We start from the raw sequence: 12,321 nt of genomic DNA on the forward strand, positions 1-12,321 counted from the left end.
TGGGCCAAGCCTTAGTTGCCGGCCCCACCAAATCTTGTTGCATTTAAATAATTTGTTACCCATAGTTTTCACCTCTACCTTTGAAATCATGGGCCCACCACCATTTTCACTCATGTGTTAAAGACCCATCACCTCACCTCTCATCCCGCACACCCTTCCATCATCTGATGGCCCACGACCATTTTCGGCCCTCATTTGCCGTCCGAACTTTATCGGCGGGGGCCGGGGCGGGGGGGGGGAGGGGGTTCCAAAATAGGAAGTTTCATAAACTTCCATCATAAACAACCTTTTCCACATTTTAGTGTTTTGGGACTTAAAATTCCAAAACCATCTACTATCTTGACTTACTCCCAAACACAGTTTACATCTATTCCATTACCTCCAATCTCCTATCCGTTGCATTCATTCCACTTCATCCACCACATCATCCATCTGCTACCCTTCATCTGATAAAAATTCAATATGTCAGTTTCCCATTGCACCACAATGCTCTCGTTCCATTGCCTGTCTCATGGTCATTAAAACTATGTTTTTCCTATACATCACATTGATTTAAAACATGGTTTCCAAACCCATGAGAGCGTATTTTCAGAAAATGAAAGAGGTCTTTTCTTCCAATATCCTTGTTAACAAAAACCTCTCCCATTTTTGTAACAAATTTTATGGTTTGGGATATTTTAAAGAAACTTTGAATACATATGTTCCTGAATTTTGCCTCTTTAGTCATAATTTGTCATAACATATTGTGGCCAATAAAAGATGACTATTGAGAAACTAAATGAGGTTTATCTTTCAAAGATGATAAAGTACAATAACCTATTTTATATTTTACAAATCTATTACATAATCAAAGATACAAGTACATATTCATAGCCTATTGTTTGGACTATGTAAATTCCCTTTTAGACATCTTTTTGTAGAAACAATTCGAATAGGTGGAGCTAAATTTTGGGAAACTAAGATACTTTTATCTCAAAAACATATTAATATACAATAACCTCTCTCAATTTTTACAGAACTATCTTGGATTTAGATATACAAAGGCATGACTGGACCCTATTTTACAGGATTTCAGGAGGAAAATGCTCAAAGACAGTTAGGCCACCTCATCAACTAAGAGTTGCAATTCAATTCGAATTTCTCTTCTCTATCAACATATCCTCAAGGACCCCGGAAGCAGGTGAATAGGGAGGTGATCGGCGTGATGGGACAGGGGTGGTGGGAGGCGGCTCAACACCTACCCACCCTGTACGTGAAGTGTAATGTCAGTCGGGGGAGGGTAGCCTAGCATGCAGGCCATTACATTCTCCCGTTAAGTGCTACAGGATCCGCTGTTATGGCTTCAGCTCTCGCACACTGTGACCTGCAAGTGATGGCGGCCTCCATCAATGAGGCAGTTATGGTGTGGGTTAATCGAGAAAGGGCAGACAATTATAAGGAGGGGCAAGGTAATTCTAGTGCAATGCAGCTAGGTGAGGTGTTAAGCTGGGTCCTCTCTGTCAATTCTGAGCCTAAAGCGGAAACGCTGTGTCAGGTTTTTGCTAATTCTCTCTGGGGCACTGGCCAGAGTTCGGGCTCTGGGAGGTGGCCTCTGATTTCGAGTCTCAGTTGTATTGGTCCTGTTTCACATAAAGAATTTGAAAGGGAGGGGGACATTGAAGGAAACTGCCTCTCCTCTCTCATTCGGCCCTATTCCATCTCTGTTGGCTCTGAGGTTTTTAGTTTCAAGGTTGGTAGCATTCCTTTTGTTATGTTACCCGGCTCTGGAAGGAGGCCTCTGTATTTTTCTTCCCTTAGCTCGAACCTCCTGTACATTGGCCCTATTCTGTGCGTGGTCCTGGAAAGGGATGGGTGGAAGATAGGGGAGAACAAGCCATCTTGTCTCATTCGGTCCTCTCCCACCTCTGTTGGCTTTCAAGGTTTCAGTGTGGTGTTTGGTGAATATCCGTCTAAGGCCCCTCCTATTATGGCCCTCCTTCGACAGAGAATGGGTTTCCATCGAGGCCAACCCAGGCGCGCCCCCAATGACCCCACTTTGGACTCGCCGGCCACTAGCGAGCTGTTCACTGGGTGTTATCCGAGCACCCGTAGTGGGCGAGGAAGGTGCTGCATCTCCAATCTGCCTCCAGGGCCACCTTCAACAACTGGGTCAGCCATTTTTACTTTCAACAGTTCGCTTCATCAGCCACGGGTCACAGCACACATCTCTGTGGTGTTTTATGAAACCACGCAATTGGAAGGTTCTGATAGTCATACGGGAGGTTTGGGAGCTGCTAAAAGTCCTCCCCCTACGTTCCAGCTTGGCATTGGTATGATGCCACAGCCTGCACAAGCAGAACCAGGGAGAGGTATTCAGGACACGGAGATGCAACCTGCCGATCCCGGTCCCTCTGCTCAGTTCAACGCTCCTTTTGAGGATGAACCGGAATTCGGCTGGTGCCGAATTGTGGAGGAACGACCTGATGAGTAGCATGCTTCTGCTGGAGGTGATCCTCCTTCTTTTTGATCAAGTTTTTGGATATCCTCGGCTGCTTCTTAGTCATCTGGGTTATGGGTTTCTTCCAGCTGCTGATGAATGGGTCTCCTAGTTTTGTTTGGGATATATGGGACTCCATGGGTGGTTTTAGAACACGGTCATGTGTTTCTTCTCCTATGGAAGGAGGCTTAAGTTGGTTTTTGGAATGATGGCTCTCTTCAGAGCAATGTACTGACTTCGGTCACCCTGTAAATACCTTCTCTCTTTCTTAATAGAATTAAATTTACTTAGAAAAAAAAAACATATATCCTCAAGGATAGTACAAGAAATATTCAAATAGTTTTAGTTACCTTTATTTTTGTTCTATTTTTGTAATACAGTTTTCAGATGTTTATAATAGTTCTTGATATCTTTTTATCAAGATATTTTGTGAGGAAATTGTATAAATACTTCATCAATTGAAGTAATATGTGTGGGCTTTTGATGACAAAACTCTTAACTCTGTAATAAAGCTTATGTTATAGTATTTCTAACGAAATCCTTATGGCTCTAGTTTTGACAGAATTTTGTGTTTTGAGTATGTTTTTCTAGTTTTTCATATCTTATTTCTACACATGATAAAAGTGTTTATAGGAAGGTATGCAAAATCATTATCTTTAGAAAGAGATTTTTTTATTGGACTATTTGTTCATCATAACTCTTTAACTGGATTTTGTTTTGTGCTTTCTGGTAGCCATTACAAGGGATTAGCTTATTAGACTATTTGTTTGAAATAGATCCTCTTAGAATTGGTTTCAGTCTGGCCATTTTGTTTCCCTTTAAATCTATTTTGTTGGGTTGTAGAAATCTTCTACACGGATCCAAATCTTCCTGGTGGTCAAGTAATTAGCCTAGCTACTTAATTATTTGGAATCTCCTTACATTCTTCTGCCAAATTCTTATACAAATCAAGTCGTTCTGGCATGCTAGAAGCTGACACTTTCAAAAGGAACCCTATGAGAGAGCCTTTAAATCATGAGTAGGAATTGTCATTGATCGTCTACCACCCCCATTAAAACCATAAATCTAGCCATTGTGCTTTAAAGGTTGTTGTTCAGTGACATGTGAACAACGTTATACAAAGCCTCGTAACACTGAGGGAACCCCCTCTGGTTCAAGGGCCAGCTTGAACCTAACGGCTGGTTGAGTTCGTTTCCTAGTGTAGTTTTTGCAGCCAAGGACTACCTATGGAAACAGGTACAACATGTTGCAAAAGCTTAAATTGATTCCTTAGTAAGGACTATGGAAAGGATGATGGAGAGAATCAGTATAAATGATAGGAATGTTCCTAGGGAAAATACACCTTCCCAATAGAATCGAAATCCAAACCCTAGGAGAAACAATCCACAAATCAAACAAAGAGATCAAATAGGCCCAGATCAGCAAATTAGGCCTCCATTTCAAGAAAATTATGCAGAGGAAGGAAGGTAGGTGATAGAAGAAGTTGAGGAAAATCAAATAAATTTGATGGGAACTAATGAAGATGATTATGTTTTTCTTACACAAGAAGAATAAGAATTATTTTTATTGACTCAAATGGAAGTGGAATCTGAAGAATCTGATTATTATAAACATGGTTTTGAAAATTCTATATTAGAAGTCCACAAACAATATAATCTCAGGAGCAAGAAAAACAATGATAAGTCCAAAAAAACAAATATAAACAATTTTGGAAAACAACTGAAAACAACTGAAAGCTCAAAAAGAAGTGACAACAATGCAGAAAAGAGAAATATAGAAAATATTACCAAGAGGAGGAATAATTCATGGGAACCACAAGCACATGAAATAGTAAACAATAATATTGAACGAAGTGACTTGAAGAAGAAGAGAAATGAGGGAGCATTCCCTAAATCTCTCTGAAATGGTAAAATGTCCCTTCGTCAACTATTTATAGGGGCATTGAAATTGTTATTCTGTTATAAACCTCGAGAAAGACTCTCGATAAAATTTTGTGCTATGTTGGTGAAGAACACTCTAAAATTCAAAACATAAAGGATTGAGTTTATTGGGAAATATATATGTTGTGAAAATAATTTCTTTTACATGTATTTTTATTATCGTGACTACAAATTTAATTATTGTTTTTGTTATTTGACTTTGAGCATGGCCATTTTGCTTCCTGTTGTTTTCATTTTTTGATGTGTGGTTTTTCTCTATTTTTCATTTCTTTCTTCCTGCCTTTTTGCGGTTTGGTATTGGTTGGGTGTTGGGTGTGGGAAAGGAAAGAAAAAGGGCTTATGGAGAAGAGATAAATAAAATCCAATAGGAAGTGAAAGGCCCTGATTAAACTCTCTAGCTAGGTTCACATGAACAAAATAGATAGTGACATCAAAAATACGAAAAGAGCATAAAAAGAAAGTTTTCCTAATATTAATATTGTATGGCATATGTATGTGCTACATTTTATGAATATGTTAATGATGAAATGAATGTATATGATTCCATTCCAATTAACAAGTCGTTTTTAAGGACCATTCCAGTGGAAGGATGATTAAGTAAAGTTCTTAAAAGGTTTGATGATGATGTGAATGGTATGTTTGTTATGACATCACTATGTTGTCCACTAAGATCCCCTATCATGTAAGGGATCCATCAAACAAGTATAAACTCTCAATGTTAATTATTATTATACTCATGTGCTTATGGTATTTTATGCCCACGTTTATATTATTTTTATGAAAAGGAAATGTTGAATATTGTATCAGCGAGTATAATAAAAACTAACTAGATTCCTTAGGAAAATCATGATGCACACACAGGGGATTCACTAAATGAACCTTTGTCCTATCACGTGCTTTCACCGCATATTAAACAATACCCTTAATTTGACTACATATTGGAAAATACCCCTAAAAATCACATTATTTAACCCCCCACCAATACAAACCCAATACACCTTCCCAATTTAAAAACCTCTACTTCCACTAGATATGGTAGGTATCCATTTTTCATTAACATTTTTATACCCCTTTATATTTTTTCATTAACTTTGAACTCCATTTTTTATACCTTCCAATATAAAAACCCTTTAACCCCTATATATCCCCCAATATGAACCCACGTTGAAGGTCGTGGAGGCGGCGTAGTGGTAAAGTCGGCCTCGTCATGACGGACCGGTCTTGTGTTCAATCCCGAGCAAGGTCGTAGCTCGTCGTGCGAGTAGTTAGTCTAAACCGGGCCAAGCCCACTACCTTTCAATGCTGGTGCTCTGATCGCTTCCTCGACGGCACCGACAGTACTCCTATATCAACCTTTGCTGCAGAGGACAGACTACTGTAGCGGCTCAGTTCTGCAGGGAGCCAGGGGCTCACAATGACCCAACTGATGGGGGGGGCGTCAAAGCCCTCCCCGAACCAGCCGAATGCGATGCATGGAGTCGTTTTTGGGTCTTTGGACGGAGAGGTCCTGAACGGAGGGAAAACTCCACAAAATGACAACAACGACAGTGAGAACAACAAGGATGATGACAGCCAGGTTTAGCAGGATCCTGACAAATCTGAAGCGGGTCAGAAAGTCTCCTCTTCGACCTGCAAACCTGTTGATAAAGTAAGACCTCGTATCAAACTTCCGGGAGATTTGATAGACGAAAGAATCGATTTTATGAAAGATCACGCCCTAATAGGGAAGTTTATAGGGTTTTGGCCCACTGAGAAAGCTCTGAAGGGATGGATTGCTGCGAAATGGAAACCAAAGGGGGATGTCACACTCCAGCTCGGACCAAAGGGTTTCTTCACAGCAATATTCTATTGCTTGGAGGACAAGCACCGAATATTGGTGGGGGGGCCGTACTTCTTCAACTCAGCCGGACTGTATCTGAGGGATTGGAAGCCCAGATTCAACCCAGATAAGGAAGATCTATCATGGGCTCCAGTCTGGATCCGGCTTTACTCTCTCCCGGTTGAATATTGGGAGGAAGAAGCTCTAAAAAGGATAGGAAATGGTGTGGGGGATTACATTACAGCAGCGGAAGAAACTTTAACTCGTAAGTATGTCTCCTATGCCCACATTTGTGTCTTTATTCGTCTCAATGAAGCCCTACCTGATTCTGTTACTCTGGCTCATCGAGATGAGGAATGGATCCAGCCTCTTGATTACGAACATGTGCCTTTCCGCTGCCGCAAATGCCATGCCCTTGGTCATCTCTTTAGGGATTGCCCCCTAAATGCCCTAGCTAGCTCACTCAACTCCCCTGACTCCCAGGGCCAAGACGGCTTCACCAGAGTTGCTAGTAAAAAGCGTAACCATAGAAATCCCCAAAATGGGCATAAACCCCAACCCCCTAAGACCCATGGCCCAGTAATCAAGAACAGCTTCAGCGTTCTTGGTCAAAGCTCTGAAAATCCTCCGCTCAGCGTCGATGACTCCCTCAATATCCCGTCGACCTCCTCGCCTCCCCCTCCATTGAATCCCCCTTTCAAACCCCCCCCTCCTGGCTCCCCCCCTTTCATTCTCAAAAGGGATCAGAAAGAGATCCTGGACATCATCAAAGAAATGCAGGTTGACAGATCTGAGGAGCATCCCCAAATCAATGAGCCCAGCAATGAGGAAAGCAATCAGGTGGTAGTTATGGATGAAGAACCCGAGAGTATCGACATGCACGGCCTAGACCTCCTCGAGCTGGAAGCCGCCTGCAAAAAGAAAGCATTCGACGCCATACCAGAAACGCAGCTCAATAAGCTCGAATTAGTCATTTCTCGAGCTTACTATCAAAGCCAGCTGGGCATACAGCCAGGCAGTCAATGGGATGGAGGTCCACGCACTAAAGACTCCAAGAAAAGAGGTAGGAAAACTGACTTACAAAGAACTATAGAGATCGGGAAAATCCTGGTGGATTCAGGTAGATATGCACAGTTGACAAAGTACTTCAAACCCTCCAACAATAGTCAATGATGAAGCTGGTATCGTGGAACATAAGAGGACTTAACAGTCCCGGCAAACTTAGAATGCTAAAACAAATGTTAAAAAAGGAAAAGCCCCATATGTGCTTCCTTCAAGAAACCAAGTGTAACTCAACAGTGCTAGGCAATATACTCTCGAAGGCTTGGCCAGGATGTAGATCGGTAGCAGTTGATGCCTCTGGGGCATCAGGAGGTTTGGCAGTTGCATGGAACACCCAAGTGGTTTCCCTCTCGGACTTTCATGCGTCGCATCATTTAATTCAGGCCACTTTCCATATCCTTGGTACCAATATTTATGGCAATTTGTCAAACGTCTACTTCCCTCAAGACGCAGGCAGTAAGATGGCGCTGCTAAACACAATTGAAACTCTCAGCAACAGCAGAAAATACCCACTCTGGCTCGTAGCTGGAGATTTCAATATGATTACTAGTTCTGAAGAGAAGCTGGGTGGCAGAAGCAGATTGGAGCAAGCAGATCATCACTTCAAGGACTTTATCCAAGCGACTGCACTCATCGACATGCCGTTCTGCAACGGAACCTTTACCTGGAATAATCGCAGAGAAGGCAAGTATCAGATAGCCTCCAAATTGGATCGCTTCCTTCTTTCTGACAATGCGATCCACGTAGGAGGGGACTTCTCAGCAACCATTTTAGCTCACTCAGGTTCGGACCACTGGCCAATAGCACTACAATGGCAACGACCAGGTAACTTAACTAAACGTCCCTTTCGGTTTGAAGGCTTTTGGCTCACTCACCCCACTTTCAGGGAATTTGTGAAATCCTTATGGGTATCATATACCCCACCGGCGGGATCAAAGATGTACCAATTTCAGCAAAAACTAAGATTCCTCAAAGAACAGCTGAAAAGATGGAACAGGGAAACCTTTGGAAACATTTTCAAAGAGCAGCAAAAACTTTCTCAAGAATTGGAGACTCTTCATCAAAAGATTATTGTTGAAGGTTACACGGAAGACACCCTGAACCAGGAACGCCTCATCCACAGCCAGATGGAAACCAGAGGAAAGCAGGAAGAAATTCTTTGGAAGCAGAAATCAAGGATTAGGTGGCTGAGAGAAGGGGAACGCAACACAAAATTCTTCCACAGAACTACAGTTCAAAGAAGAATGCACAATAACATTCCCTTCATCCAAAAGCAATCAGGAGTGAAGGTAGAGACCCATGAGGAGATTGAAGAGGAACTACTCAACCATTTTAAGCAGATCCATCAAGACCTTGGAGAAGACCGGAGACAGGCCATCAACAAAATAACCAGCAACATCCCAAAGCTCATCACGCAGGAACAAAATGATCTCCTAATGCACCCGATCTCTCAGCAGGAAGTGGATGATGCAATGAAACAGCTCAAAGAAGGCAAAGCCCCGGGGCCCGATGGTTTTTCCACCACCTTCTTTCACGCCTTTTGGGATTTGCTTAAGGAGGAAGTATGGCAGATAGTTGAGGAATCCAGGGCGACGCGCTGGCTGCTACCATCTCTCAATGCCACATTTCTAACTCTCATTCCCAAAGAGGAGGAGGCCATCACCCCTGATAAGTTCAGGCCCATTGCGTTATGCAACGTCATCTACAAAGTAATTTCCAAGGTCATAGCTAATAGGCTCAAGCCCCTGCTACCTGGGCTCATCTCTCCGGAACAGTGAGGGTATGTGGAGGGTCGGCACATCATGGATGGCATCCTGCTTTCACATGAAATTATTCATTCCCTCAAACTATCCAAGCAATCAGGTATGCTTCTTAAACTAGACCTTTCCAAGGCTTTTGACAAACTAAGCTGGAAATACATTCATAGCATGCTTACAGCTTTTGGTTTCTGCCCTCACTGGATCCGCTGGATAATGACTTTAATTACCTCTACGCATTTTTCCATTCTCGTTAATGGCTTTCCTTCTCGCCCCTTCAATCCGTCCAGAGGTATTCGTCAAGGGGATCCCCTTTCCCCCTTTCTCTTTGTCTTAATGGCTGAAGGTCTGGGTAGGCATATCAAACAGGCCCTCCTCACTAATCAGATCAATGGCATCTTTGTGCACAACTCCCCTGCAACCTCCCACCAGCAATTCATGGATGACACGATGCTTTATGGGTATCCCTCTGCCCGTGAAGCCCGGTGTCTAAAATCCCTCCTTAATGACTTCTCGGAAGCCTCAGGCATGTACATCAATGGAGCCAAGTCCCAGATCTTCTTTTTTCATACGCCACCCTCTGTCAAAGCTGTTGTCTCACGTATCTTGGGCTTCCCCGCTGCTTCTCTGCCTTCAAAATATCTAGGAGCCCCTCTTTCTGCTTCCGCTCTCAAACAGCCTTCTTGGCGCGCCCTCTTGAAGAAGTTAGAAAATCGTCTCAATCTATGGACCTTCATAACTCTCAACCTGGCCAGTCGTATTATCCTCATCAAATCTGTGTTGCAGGCGATGCCTCTATACTTGTTCTCCATTCTTGCAGCGCCCAAATGGGTTTTAAAAGGAATAAGAAATCTGCAGCGAAATTTCCTTTGGACCAGCGCGGCCACCAATCACAAATGGGCCCTGGTGAAATGGACCAAAATCTGCATGCCAAAAGAGAAAGGAGGTATCGGATTAAGGGATCCGGAACATAGCAACTCAATCATGAATGCCAAGATCTGGTGGCAGTGGATCACTAGTCCTGATAAGCCCTGGGGTAGAATTTGGACAGCCAAGTATGCTGGAAATCGACCTCAAGAAGAGCTGATACGCTTTGTCCCCAATGTTAACGGCTCCCCCATCTGGAACGCAGCCAAGCAACATCATCATCTTATTCAGAAGCATAGCTTCTGGGAGATAAGAAGTGGGAGCACGGCAAGATTCTGGACTGATGCCTGGAATCAACAGCCTAAACTTCAAGACATTCTCCACCCTACGCTCCTCCCTGCAGGCCAGGATCAGCAGCAGAAGACAGTTCACCAGTTTTGGTCGTCAGAGACAAACCATGGCTTCAGAAAATGGAAAGGAAGTGACCTCATTCTCAACAATGCAGGTAGGCAGGTGCAAGAAGAGCTTACGAACGAATTAAAGAAAAGAATTATTAGGCAGAATAATGGAAGGGACATCTTAAGATGGGGATACCTTCCCAAAGGAACTTACGCAACAGTAGAAGCTTACGGGGTGCTATGTAACTTCCCGTCAACCCCTGACCCGGTATGGAGTAAAATCTGGAAGCTCGGACCCTGGCCAAAAATTTCCTTGTTTCTCTGGTTGGTGAGCCACAAAAAAATTCTTACTTGGGACCAGCTCCAAAAGAGGAACTTCCAGGGCCCATCTATCTGTCTCAATTGCATGACGAATGGGGAATCGCTTCAGCACCTCCTAGATACCTGCCCGTTGGCCAATCAATTGTGGAATAAGGTCAGCTTTAGATGTCAGAAAAGCGGCAGGGGGAAAGAGGACATCATCACCTCCCTAAGGCTTTGGCCATTGCAGCCCTATAATAGTAGGATCCTAAATCATCTTTGGAGCATGGTTCCGGGCATTGTCCTATGGAACATATGGAAGGAACGCAACCAACGCATCTTCAAAAACAAGAAAGCTCCTTTAGAGGAAATCTGGAACAAGATTCACAAGAATATTCAAGAGACCATGGCGGTTCAGGTTTGGGCAAAGGAGGACCTTCCATCTACTGATAATGAGCACAACATCCTAAACAATTGGCAGCTGAAGCTTCCCCTTGTTTCCCCCTGCAGTAAAGCTCCCATCTACAGCAGCAAAGATTGCTGCCACTGGCTTGCACCTCCCAAATACTCCTTCAAGCTTAATTTCGACGGTGCATCCAAAGGAAACCCAGGGGTTGCAGGATATGGAGGGTTAATATGAAACTCAGAGGGAAAACCTATAAGAATCTTCTTTGGCAACATAGGGTGGGACACTAACAACTCGGCTGAGTTGGAAGGGCTTTGGCAAGGCATGTTACTAGCAGAGACTCTACACCTTCAGCCCCTCATAGTTGAAGGAGACTCCCAAATTCTTATTAATATAGCAATTCGACTTCAAAATGGATCAAATGCCAGGAAAGTCGCTCCCAGTTGGAGGCTGGAGGCCAGATTAAGGGATCTAGCGCAGAAGCTCAGCATTTTAGGGGCCATCTCATTTACTCACATTAAGCGGGAAGGCAACAAAGTCGCGGATCTTCTTGCCAACATAGGCACTGAGTCTGACCAAGCTCATGCCTCCGGAAATATATATCTCATTGCAAATAGGCAGCAGCTCATGGAATGCCAAAGTCTTATCCTTGCAGAGAGCATTTCCCCGGATGCGGGTGACAGTTTGACATGCAGCAATGAGCCACATGACAGCCATGGGCTGCCACATGATAGCCCTTCATCCTTAAATGCTCATAGCCGCCGGTTCCCATCAACCTATGCGGACTCTGTGCTAACTTAATGGCGTTGGGGGAGAGTGCTGTTAGCATGCGGGAGGTTTTAATGGCGGGTCTTTTCATTGGTAATGAGGGGCGGTTTAAGAAGGGAGGATGCCTGGAGACGGGAGATTATCATGGTTATAGGCTCAGGCAGAGGGATAATCCTCAATGCGCGGAGCAGAGGTTGGAATGTTGGGCAGCGAACCAGAATTTGGACGAGCTCCTCGCATTGGTACACTGCCTTTATAAGCTTATCTTTGTCAAGAGGCCGCTTCATCGTCAGACGTCGTCTGGCGGGGAAGGGCAAAAACGTTTGCTGGTGGTTATGGTGCGGGAGAGAATGCCTTGTCGCAGAGGAACTAGCGTGGAGAATCCTCTAGCCCTCCAGCTGCTGACACGCACCATCACTGTTGTTGTTGCTATTGTCACTGGCGGATGGGAGCCAATCCTATCCAGCCCTGTCAATCTATGGAAGTCGAAGGCTCGAGCAGTGGGGAGCAAAAGCTACCTGCTTTTGG

This window comes from Pinus tabuliformis, chromosome 8, assembly GCF_031772625.1.
Source record: "Pinus tabuliformis cultivar Carrire ecotype Pingquan chromosome 8, CPIR1, whole genome shotgun sequence".
NCBI classification, from domain to species: domain Eukaryota; kingdom Viridiplantae; phylum Streptophyta; class Pinopsida; order Pinales; family Pinaceae; genus Pinus; species Pinus tabuliformis.